This window comes from Rutidosis leptorrhynchoides, chromosome 3 (assembly GCF_046630445.1).
Source record: "Rutidosis leptorrhynchoides isolate AG116_Rl617_1_P2 chromosome 3, CSIRO_AGI_Rlap_v1, whole genome shotgun sequence".
Lineage (NCBI taxonomy): Eukaryota > Viridiplantae > Streptophyta > Magnoliopsida > Asterales > Asteraceae > Rutidosis > Rutidosis leptorrhynchoides.
The window spans coordinates 193,211,640-193,225,000 of record NC_092335.1 but is presented as its reverse complement, the minus strand read 5'-3'; the positions used below and the strand labels follow the sequence as shown (position 1 = coordinate 193,225,000).

Below are 13,361 nucleotides of genomic sequence, written 5' to 3'. Positions count from 1 at the left end.
AAAATTGCCTTTTGGTACTGTAATTTTTTTGTTAGTGATGTATCAATAAAATTGTCTTTTGATTTTGAATTTGATAATTATTATTAACATGTTAAGATACTTCAATTTATGAATGATTGTCTTCTTGCATATATAGGAATATAAGATAATTATGGATGAATTTTATTGTATGAAACTTCGTAGATAAAAGTAAAAGTTTACTTCTAGTATGATGGTTGTTGCAATGACAATAGTAAAAAATGTGAACAACCTTATATTTTGTGAGTATTATCCAATTTTATGTTTGTGTTTTAAGTACGACCGAACCGACCCGATTTGACCCGACACATTCAATATTTTGTGCAAGTAAGTTATCAGATACTTTTTTTTGGGACCTCATTGAGTTTTAATTCTAGAATCGCCACTGGTAAGGACCAACTTTTTTGAAACTTATAAAAATACTAAATTGAACAATTATTTTGAGACGGATAAAGTATATTTTCATAACCTACGGGTCAAGGCATGAGCAAAAAATATTACTAGTTGATAGGTATGCAAGCCCAGACGTTGGCAAAAGAAGACAGTTGGCAGTTGGTGGAGTAGCTACTGGAAAAAAAACCGAGGAAAAATGAAAATTGAATGATAGGGTTTTTTTTCTGTACAAAAATTTCACGTTAGCTTTTGAAATTTGTATTTTAAAAGGGGAATTTGACTATAAATGAAGAGAGATGATTCTAACACACCACTTTTTGATCTATGTATACCTAACTGCCTATTTTATCCTTAATTGTATTTATAATAATAATAATATAAGTTCAACTCCCTAGATTAATCTAGGGACATAAATGTAAGTTTATAAGATAAAAGTGTAAATGGATCAAAAAGTAGTGTATGAGGATCAACTTCCATAAATGAATGACATTAATAAATTATGTTAATTTGAGAAATTTAATGATATAGACAGTAGTAGTTAGCGTTTTGGAAGTGTATTATTTTGTTGTTTTTATTTCCGTATGTTCATAATTTTCAAAATTTATAGTAATTATTTTATCAATACTTAAAGTGAGTTATGTAATTTCCATTTATCTTTTTTTTTTTTTCTTCCTAACATTTATTTTTATTCCATTTCAACTAATTTGTTAAATTTAATTAAATTATTTAATAACATCTATACTACTCTATATAGATGTCAACCATCATCGTGTATTGTGTTAAAATTTATGTCTTTTTTTAGTTGTTTTTCTTTATTCGGGTGTGTTTAAATAAAACTAGCTCTTGAACTTGTAGGTGGAACATTTGGATTAGAGCATGAGTAGAATTTATTTTTGAAGCTGGTACACTAGCTAAAACTTATTTTTCAATTCATAGATTATACGGAGTACTTCTTTTCATTAGTTATTATGACGGATTTTTTTGAGGCGTCAAGTTGGATCTCACTCCCATACCATTCAAGTCAAGTTTCGGTGGTGAATTTAACATATATTTATATATTATTTATTTATTTATTTATTTTTTCATCAAAATTTTAATCAAGTTTTATCACTATTATCCAAAATATTTTCACTCATTAATAACACTAAAATTTATAATTGCAATATCATAACATTTGACTGCACGTCAAAGTGAGAGTTATTTTCTGGTCTTATATAGTAAGTTTTAGAGGTTTTTTAAATTTGATAGTATTAAGGTTATTGTCTATTTTTTCAGTGACGGTACATGTTTTAATGGATTTATTTAAGGATAGTCCTAAGGAATATACTTAAAAAAATATTTTATGCTTTAGTGACGGTGCTTAAAAGTTAATAAGGTGGTTATTTAGGTGCTGTTTATTTTTTAAGATGTTTTTATCTGAAGATTTGCGAACTATGTTTTCAGAAAGTAAACTGTTTGTGGTAACGTCTACACACGCGCAAATATAAGACATTACAAGATTTAGAGACTGAATAACAAACCCATTACAAGATTTAGAGACTGAATAGACTTTTTTGCTCAGTTGGTCCCTCTATTATATCCCAAATCGCTAGTTTGGTCCCTCAGTTTTTAATTTGGCAATCAGAGTCCCTGAGTTATTTTGATTTTGCAATTGGCGTCCCTCCGTCAAATTTCTGTTAAAAATGTCCGTTAACCTTGTCATGTGCAATGCATGTGAGGGTAAAATCGTCTTTTTACTCTTTTCTTCACTAAAAACAAGGGACCACCGGTGCAAAAATATCTTAACTGAAAATGAGGGACCACTGGCGCCAAAAAACTTATAATGTTTATATTTTTATTTTATAAATTTATAAAAACAAGAATCTATAAATTATAATAATAATAATAATAATAATAATAATAATAATAATAATAATAATAATAATAATAATAATAATAATAATAATAATAATAATAATAATAATAATGATCTTTTAATCTTTATCTTCAAAACTATATGCGAAGCTGTCACGACTACTCAATATCAATGGCAGTGGTCAAATACCAAAATCAAAAACATTGAAAATTTACAATCAAAATTGAATTATACAAACCAAAATTACTACAATGATTCACTGATGCTACCATGTAAGTACAAGAAATGAGTGACGGATGTTACCATCATCGCAATCAAATAACCCAACCAGATCTAGGGTTTCTCTTTTTTTTTTTAATTTTCGATTTGGGAACGATTTTTGGATCATGGGTAATTGATATAGGATATGAATGAATCTGGGAACGATTTACGACATCGTTTCAATATCTTCTCGAGATTCTTAAACCCTACACCATGTAATTTTTAAGTCTTCTGATCTTGTATATGCATATATTTTTCAAACTTTTTACAAAACTTCATTGTTGAACAAAATTTGTGAGTTTTAATTATATAAAATCCAGTAACTGTTTTGAAAAATCCATATCTGTTGTTATTACCTAATGATGAAGAACAAATCCGAGAAGATGATGGATGATGAAGATGAAGAGGTTTCGATCCACTAAACATGTTTCCGGCGAGTTTGCAGACGATGAAGATGATGGATGATGGAGATGGTAAATGATGAAGATGAAGATTTATAAGACCATGTAATTTTTTTTTATTTTTTTTTGAATTTATATTTGTAGGTTAGATCTGATTTTGAGTTAAAGATCTATAATTATATGCCCACAGATCAAACAACATTCAAACATTCAGTTTTTGATTTAGGTGAAGATGGGTTTGGTTTATAAGATTTTTTAAAGATGGGTTTGGTTTATAACATTCAGAATTTTTTATCTCCAAGTAAATATAATTATATTATAAGAATTTTTAAAGTAAATATAATATAATTATATCATAAATTTATAAATTAAAAAATAAAAATTTTAAGAATTTTTTGCACCGATGGTCCCTTGTTTTTAGTGAATAAAATAGTAAAAAGACGATTATACCCTCACATGCATTGCACATGACAGGGTTAACGGACCTTTTTAACAGAAATTTGACGGAGGGACGCCAATTGCAAAATCAAAATAACTTAGGGACTCTGATTGCCAAATTAAAAACTGAGGGACCAAACTAGCGATTTGGGGTATAATAGAGGGACCAACTGAGCAAAAAAGTCGACTGAATAACAAACAACATCTTAGTTAACGGAACAAATTAACTACCGTTAGGTTTAGGACCACCCATGTGCATATCGGACATAATTTTAAACAAGAGATGACTCCCGATATAATTTTGATTAAACTAGACGGACCAGTTCTATAATTAACTCTTTTTTTTTTTTTTTTTTTAATTATGATGAAAACGAGTTTCTACTCCGTATTATTCACCCTCGCATTTTCGATCTTTACAGCATCACCGCCTGCTTGTTCATACAAATTTCTATCGCGTCCGATTGTAGTTTTGGTAACAAAACACAAGGGTTTACCTTCAGATACCAAAGCTGCAGACTTCATATAACAATCCCCCTCGCGGATTCACGATTTTCGTATCTCCGGTTGCTCCTCCGACTGCCGAACCCCAAAGTTTTCCGGTCAAAAACCCCCAATTTCTACTCTCAAGTAAGTACTGCTATTTCTTAGGGTTTTCAGTACTTTTCTTAAACTTACATAAACAATACAATTAGATAAAATTCATCAATAACTCTTCAATATTTATTCGTTAATCTACAGTGTTTCATCTATTTTTGATTCGGTTACCCTTATTTAGCCTTTTTATTTACCTGCTAAAGATCAGCTGTTTTGTGTGTTAATTTGTTTTCTGCCTTATTTTTTATTTTTTTTAAAAAGACTAGCTGTTGTCCGAAGATTCATATGTTTATACTTTATATATACATATATACATATACATTACATTTATATAGAAGTGTTTTCATATATCTGTGTGGTTAACTGACTTTCAGTTACTTCAGACGTGTTGCTTGATTAGATTTAGATCATGTAAATAGACATAGTTGAATTTAGCAGCTTATGTGTTAGACTTGTTACAGTTAGCTCAACTGTTTTCCGATTAGATATGAATTTGTCGATAAATAGATATCATCATTTTATCAGCCTTATGATATATGTTAATTTTAGTTTTCCAGTTCCTTACTCATGCTATTTTGTAATAGTATGATGTTTCGTGCATAGGTGGTCTATATATATATAGTTTCAACCTATTTCAAGTTATTGTAAGTTATTGTATATTGTATACTCCATAATTATATATTATTTTAGGTGGTTCTCAAGGACTTATTTCATTAGAGATCAATGGACCGGCAAAGTCATGATTATGCAGCAGCAGCTGCCATGGCATTTGCACAACAGCAGCAACAAGCTGCCAATATTCAACAACAGCAGCAGCAGCAGCAGTTACCGCCTTATGGTTTTCAACCACATCAGCAGTTTATACCTTCGGTACATGGTCCTCCTTTTCAACAACCACATCCTTCTATTCAACAGTTCCCACGCCTCCCGCTTATGCAGCAGCAGCAGCCTCCGCAGATCCACCCTCACCCGCCACCTCATCTTCACTTTCCACATCAGCAACCACCACCAAATTATCCTCCACATATGCAGCCTCATTTAGGGCCTTCTCCATTCCATGGACCGTACGATGCACCACCGCCACCTGCTCCTCCACCTTCTGACCCCGAGCAACAAAAATGCATCGATAAACTCATTGAATACACTCTTAAAAACGGTCCCGAATTTGAAGCCATGATCCGTGAAAAACAGAAAGATAACCCCGCTTATAGTTTCTTGTTTGGCGGTGAAGGCCACGGTTATTATCGGTATAAACTATGGTTAGCCGCCCGACCACCTGGCGGCATGTACCACCAGCCGCCACCTTTTCCTGCAGCTTCTGTAAACATGTTGCATAATCCTAACCCTAATCCTAATCCCATGATGAACCAACCGTCTCTAAACGCACCACTCTTAACTGCTGGTCCTGGTGGACATCAAATGCATCAACACCCTTATCCACCATATTTTGACCCGCAACACCATCAACATTCACAGCCGTTTGTGGGTCACGCCCGTCCGGAGTTTGACCAGTCAACCAGGGCTTTCAAAGGTCTTTCTGGGCCACTTCCTTCTGATGTTGCTTCAGAGATGAATAATGTTCTAAACAGCCTCACAGGCACCAAAGAGTCGATTAAAGGCGCCAAAATGTGGTTTATGCAGAGGTCACCGTTTGCACCGGCTTTAGCTGAAGCACTTAGAGATAGGGTGTATTCTCTCGATGACCCTGAAAGACAGCTGCATATTATTTACCTTGCAAATGACATTTTATTTGACAGGTAATAGCATTATTTATTTATATATTAAGTTGTTAGTCTTTGTTGAATGTTGAATAGTGATACTCAAGGTTGCAAAACTCGCTACTCAGGAGTATTTGGTCGGGACTTTGGAGGGAGTAAACGGCAATTCGGGGATTAATCGCGTTGGACTTTTTATACATTTAAATAATAAATCTCAAAATAATATTAATTATTAATATGTTTAAATATAAGAAAACCTTAAACTTTAACATTATTGTCGATAAACATAAACATATTCGTTCATTTGTTCAAAAGCTCTAAAATTTTAGTTTAGTTTAACTTTGTATTAAAATGTCGACCGTTTCTGACTTTGACTAAAAAAATCTAATTTTGACCCATTAACCGACGTTGACTGATTCGTTAAACAGATTTTAGAAAATCATATCGGTTTGTTCTTAAAAAGGAGTAATTGGGAGTAATCGGGGTTTATTCCAACAGTGGTGATACTAATATATGCTTATGCACATTTAACTTTTTTGAAACTGCAGCTTGCAAAGACGTGTGAATCCTCATGAGGTCGATAACGAGGCACTTGCGTTCAGACACGTGTTAGGTTCCATGCTTGCAAGAATTTACCAAAACCCTGTTAACAAAGATGAAAATCAATCACGATTGCAGAAAATCGTGCAGTTTTGGGCTTCTAAGGAAGTTTATGATCCTGATACTATAAGTATACTTGAAAACGAGATGCTGAATGGCCCACCCGTTGGTTCTTTTTCATCTAATACTAATCAGTTATCTACTATTCCAGGTACCCAAACGGTCCACACACACACACACACTAAGTGGGTTTTTGATGAAATTAAATATTAATTTTCTAACGTTTTATGTTCCACCTTCATGCAGGACATCAACAGCAGGTGCTAAATTTATCAGACAAAGAGCATCATGAAAAACAAGCTCCACATATAATGACATCATCAATCCCACCTGGCGGTTATGGTGGGCCCATACCCATGCCGTCTTCAATTCCGCTCCCTAATCAACAACCTCCACCTCATATGATTCCACCGCCAGTTGGACCTGAGAAATTACCTCCATATCCTTTATTCCCGCCTGGTTTAATTCCAGGAATGGTAAGAAAAATGCAAATCGGCAGCGGAGTACCGTACTCTCCCATGAGCCCATTAGACATTCCAACTGTAATCCCGCCCTCAACTCTTTCACAATCTGAAATTCTAGAAAAGGTATCGAAATTCTTTAAGGATATTGGAGAAGTAAACCCGTCTGAAGGACCAATGGGACCCGGTGATGGAAAGAGTGATGATGAAGATGACTATGAACGAGAGCCTATGGTGCGTAAAGGTGGTGCGTGTATACCTCCACCAGCTAACCTTCAGGTGGACCCAGAGACAGGAACCTATGCTGATGGAAGTGTGGAGAAGAAACCTGGCTCAACCGGGTCGGGTAGGCTGGGGCTTGGGGCGACGGCTAACCCAAATGAAGTGAGTCAGTATGATGATGTTTACAGTTCGTATAGGAAACAGAGAAGCACGAATTACCATACATCCATGAGTGCAAGAGCTTCTACAAGGTGAAGTTAATTAGCATGTTGTTTTTTTATTTGTTCTACAATATGAAGCCGTTGCACTCGGATTCATGTCAAAATGTGTGCTACTTCTGATTTTGTTTTTGCTAGTTATATTAATGATTAGCTAGGGGCTTTACTTTGTTTTATTTTTTCATTAGGTATAATAAGAATTCTATGGATTTTAGTAAGAGGGAATGTTGGGGTCAATTTTGTTATATGTTTGATTTTTCATCATTAGTTTTCGATGATGAAAATTTACACCAGCATTCACTGGATATTCTTTAATGTAGGGTTGAGCATGAACCCTTTTTAATATAGGTCTGATGTATAGCGTGCACCAGAACTGGAACAGACACAATTTGCTCAGCTATTCCGTTTCTTGGTACAGTAATTGCGTTGGAGCGTCTTCTTTTTTATCCTTAGATCATCTGGGCTTGAAAGAACAAACCGGACTTTAATAGTCTAGTTTTATAGGGAAATTAGTTGAAATGCCTTCTGAAATTCTGAAGTGTTTAATGATACACTTGAAACTTCGAAATTGCCCAAATGCTCATTGATCACGCACCACGCATAGTGCATGCGTGGTGCCTTGGTCGATGGTGTTTTTTTTCTTCCCGGCTACGCACAGTAGCATGCGATACCCACCACACATAAACCAACACGCAGCGTGCATGTTGCTTTGTGTGTGGTGCGTGCTGCCCCAGATAATTTGATTTTCAGGATATTCTCTTACATTTTATAGATTTTTAGGATACCGTTTCATCTCTTTAAAAAGAGTGCCTATGATGAGTAGTATCACCATTCATTTGGGCATTTACATGTGTTTTTCCTTCTCGAAAGATGCCATCTTAGCTATCAGTATTTTTTAGCTTTTGTAATTTTTTAGTTTTACTCTAAAAATGTCCCAAAATGATGAAAATTTAGACTTTATATTTGTTACGGAGGTGCATTTGAATACGTTAACAATTTACCAATGTATCTGCCAATTGAGTGTGTTTGAATACGTTCAAATCTTCTAGTTTTCGAAAAATCAATAACTTGCAAAATTCCTTTGAGAAAGTGCTACATAAGTTACAATTACTAATTGATTCACATATTTGAATGAAGTATAAGGTAAATAATTTTGTTGTGGATATTGTTGATGATTAAAGATTTTCAAGAATTTTTAAACCATGTTATTCGTAATGCTCAATCGAAATTTATGTTGTTAATGTTAGGAATAAAGCACGTAATAGCCCTAACAAGACTAGATAATCCTAGGTTATCAAATCCACTTACAATAAACGAAAATAATTGATGTATATGAAGAAACTAGCAAAAACGATAAAGACAATAGAATTTAACGAGGTTATATGTAATCACGAATGATTACTTTAATCCTCGACCACCAAAGAGAGTTCTTTTATTGATAAATTTCGTGGATACATGTATGGGCTACAATAAGATGCTTAAATAGGCAAAACTAAACAAAGAAATAGCTTTGAGAACAAGAAAACTCGATTTTGGAAACTTCCTCGCAGACGAAGCCGCGCCGCGCCAAGGATAGCCGCGCCGCGCCTCCAAGGCAAAATCCAAAACAGAAGTTTACCTTCAGCTCGACCCCTGTTCACACTCTAGGCCGCGTCGCGCCTAGGATAAGCCGAGGCGCGCCTTGTCTGTTGAACCGAATTCTTGTTTAACTCGCTTCGCACACCAACAATCTCCCACCCGAAGAGACGTTAAACAGCATCCATCTTAACCTGACATCATCAACATCATCATCATCCCACAATAACAACTTTGACCAGCTAATTATACCTCCTTTTGATACCGCCGGATTTGCACCCGAATCACGCCGGATTTGCACCCGAATCACGCCGCACTTATCCCGATAACCTTCGAGCAAGTGAAGTCTTTCGATACCAAAAAATACCGCTGAGCTATAATTTGATCCTTTTGTTACTAGCTTGGAAAAACAAGAACCTCTATTTGGTTATGGCACATACCTCCTTAGTTTTGGAGATAACGAGTCGTTTGAGTCCGATCCGACCCAATTAACCCCATCGCCCAAGCGATCACCCGTACACAATATCATCCATCCGATTCAACTTTCCAACAAAGAATAAACCCGCCGGTAGATCAAACATGTGGATAACACCATCAAGGCAGTCGTATGAGAACGCAATCACATCCTTGATCTTTCACATAACCACCTTTGCTTTCACCATTGGAACATCGACCACATACGTGCGCACGTATTTTGACAAACCCGATTTTCCATCCCGAGCCAACTCCCACTGTACGGATGTATCATTAACCATGACTCTTAAGAAAACCTCTTGTTCATCTTCTTCGGTCGACTACAACAAAGTTGCCATTGGAGAAGATCTACCCGAAGTACCGAAAGCTCTAGTGTACCCAACTCGACCCGTTTTCACTAGCTTCAACTTCCTTTGAGCTCCCACTCAAACAAGATCCCTCAACAATTCCGGAAAGCATTAGCATGCTAGGACTTTTGACATCCACAAAATCACCTAGCCATTCCTCTTTAGGAACTTCAACCATATACATGGTTCCCCTTTTAAACCCGCGAGCAACCACATAATCTCCCTTAAACACTACCCACTTTTGATCTCCAAATAGGACATGACAATTATCGTCATCCAATTGCCCAACCGAAATCAACCGACTCTTGAGCTTTGGAACGAACCGCGTATTCCTCAAGATCCAAGCATAATTCAAGTGTCTAACCATGAGATCACCAATACCCGCAATATCAAGTATACTCCCATTCACAACTCGAACCTTATCGGAGTATTCCTTGAAGTTCACCATCTCGTTCATGAATGGGGTAACATGATACGAGGCACCCGAATCTAAAACCCAAGATTCGTCAAGATCCTCTTTTTGACACATCAACGCATCTTCAATCACCACAGTCGACACGCTCCCACCCGACTTAAAACTCGAGCACTTTGACTTATAGTGACCAACTTGTTGACAATTCCAACACACCACGTTCTTGCTCCTTGACGGACTTCTTGACCTAGCTCTTCCCCGACTAATACTTAGAACCGAACCCGAACTTCCATTCGAATCTTTCCTACGAATACCTTCGCTAAGAATCAAATCCCGAATTCCTTCAAAAAGTTAACTTAGTAGTTCCGGTTGAACCACTAACCGCCGTAACCGTACCGGCCCAACTCTTGGGCAATGAAGATAGCAAAAACAACGCCTCAAGCTCATCATCGAATTTAATATTCACCGACTTCAAACGAGTTAAAATCGAATTAAATTCGTTAACATGATCCGCCGCAGAGGAACCCTCCATCATCCTAGCATTCACCAATTTCCGAATCAAGAAAACTTTATTCAAAGCGGATGGATTTTCATACATGTTGGATAAAGCCGTAAGTACATCCGCCGTTGTGGTTTCACCCACGATGTTGTAAGCAACGTTCTTGACCAGAGAAAGTCGAACAACTCCTAGGGCTTGCCTATCCAACAACTCCCACTCGCCTTGAGTTATCTCTTCCGGTTTAACACCCTTCAACGGTTGGTAAAGCTTCTTTTGATAGAGCACATCTTCAATTTGCATCTTCCAAAAACTAAAATCATTCCCATCAAACTTATCAACCTTCACATCACTCTTTTCCGCCATTGTTCCCTTGAAACCGAACCGAAGCTCTGATACCACTTGTTAGGAATAAAGCACGTGAGCCCTAACAAGACTAGATAACCCTAGGTTATCAAACCCACTTACAATACACGAAAATAATTGATGTTTATGAAGAAACTAGCAAAAACGATAAAGACAATAGAATTTAAGGAGGTTATATGTAATCACGAATGATTACTTTAATCCTCGGCCACCAAAGAGAGTTCTTTTGTTGATAAATTTCGTGGATACACGTATGAGTTACAATAAGATGCTTAAATAGGCAAAACTAAACAAAGAAATAGCTTTGGGAACAAGAAAACTCGATTTTGGAAACTTCCTCGCAGACGAAGCCGCGCCGCGCCAGGGATAGCCGCGCCGCGCCTACAAGGAAAAATTCAAAACAGAAGTTTTCCTTCAGCTCGACCCCTATTCACACTCTAGGCCGCGTCGCGCCTAGGATAGACCGCGGCTAGCCTTGTCTGTTGAACCGAATTCTTGTTTAACTCGCTTCGCACACCAACAGTTAAGAAGATCAAATTGGTATATGGTTTTGGTAGTAACAAACCGAATAGTAGTAGTAGTGGTGGTTTTCAATAACTGAATAATTTTCAACCTATTGATAATTATCCTTCAAAACCAAACTAAAAACTACATCTTTTTCAAGCAAGTCCACAAGAACCATTTTGGCAACAACTGTCCCAACTTCCAACTATAACAATTCCAACAACATCAGTTGCAATATCAACCGTTCCGACAACAAGAGCACCAAAACACACAGTTCAACCAAACAACAATACCAAAACACACAGTTCTACGAATAATAATACCAGAACACTCAATTTTAGCAAACAAACACTCATACCAGAAAACAAAAAGAACTTCCACCAAAGCAAAACTGATGAAGAGCTAGAGTGTCATGATTATCAACGCTACGATGAGGAAAACGTCAATGAACTCAAAAAATAGAACATCCTTTTATGGAGTCATTTGTAAGAGAAACAGCGGATGACGAAACGGAGGACAGAGAGGAGGAGGTCGAGGAGCCAATGCAGAAAGAGTAAATTTCAGTACTAAAAGGAACTCCACGTGACATGTTACGTGATATGCCACCCATTTTATTTCAAAATGAACCCGAAATTAAGCCAACCCCTAAAAAAATCGTTGCAAAATCGTGTAAGACAGGGGTAAACTTTTGAAAAAAATGATGAAGTCCAACTTCAATTACAAACAAATGCTTTGAAGATGGACGAAAGATTAATGTGATGAAATCTGACAAAACTAGGTTTATTGCTCGTTGTAAACTTTTAGATTGTGAATGAAAAATTAGTGCAACACTTATACCTAAAAGTGAGAACTTTTTGACCAGGAAATTACATGACGAGCACATACGCTCCAACAAGTAAATCTTGGATAATAACAAACACTCAACCAAGAAGGTTTTGGAACACATTATAAAGGATACGTTGGTACAAGGTTGAATTTATAAAGGCAAAGATATAATGTCTGATATAAGTCAGCGGTTCCAGGTGAGTCTCTCGTATAATCATGCATGAAGAGCAAAATGTTACGCTACCAAATTGTTGCGGGATAATTATAAAGACTCAGTCATAAAGCTTCCTCTATATCTTCACAACCTCGAGCTATGTAATCAGGGTAACCGAACGAACATTTGAACCGACTACAAAGACAAAGTTTTAAAGTGCTACATGTTGATCGGTGCAGCAGTAAGTAACCAATTACTAATTTGATATGAATTCAGTAATTTTGTCTATAATTTACTAAAATTTGTTATAAATGCATGTACGACCGTTTGTAAAATACATACGACCAATAATGATGGTTGATGGTGCTCATTTGAAAGTACTTGGGAACTAATCTAATTCTTGTTGCGATGGATGACAATAACAACATTCTACCTCTTGCCTACGGTATTGGAGCATGTGAGAACACAGACCATTGGTCGTCGTTATTTGGTAACCTCTGATACACACCGAAAATCAAGGGAATGGATTGAAAAGCTGACAATTATTTCCAATAAGGCAGCTTCAATAGCACCTGGTATTAAATCCGTTTTTCCTTATGCTTATCATCTCCTGTGTTGTCGCCACTTGCTAATGTATTTGAAGAACAAAGATGACGAGATTATTGAAGGATGTCCAAGGCGTACTGAAAAGTAGATTTCGATCGCCATTATGGTGTATTCACTTAAAGTGTTCCTTCTGTTGCCACTCATCTAAGAGAGTTGGTTTTGAAATATGGTCACGACATCAATCTGAACTGAAAGAGCTAAATTGTCTATCCTTTTCCATTCCATAATCACGAGTATAAATACAAGGCTCTTGGGCCAGTCCTATTTAACAATATGTCCAACTTGATAGGGCATGATAATACATATCAAATACATTCTAATAGTTTGTTAGATAAGCTTTGTAGGATTTATGTGCAAGGTACA

At 36.2% G+C, this 13,361-nt stretch overlaps 1 pseudogene; it reads left to right on the top strand.

Annotated features, from left to right (window-relative positions):
- Window positions 1–3,832: 3,832 nt before the first annotated feature.
- LOC139897133 (uncharacterized) lies at window positions 3,833–7,528 on the top strand (annotated as a pseudogene).
- The last annotated feature ends 5,833 nt before the right edge of the window (window positions 7,529–13,361 follow it).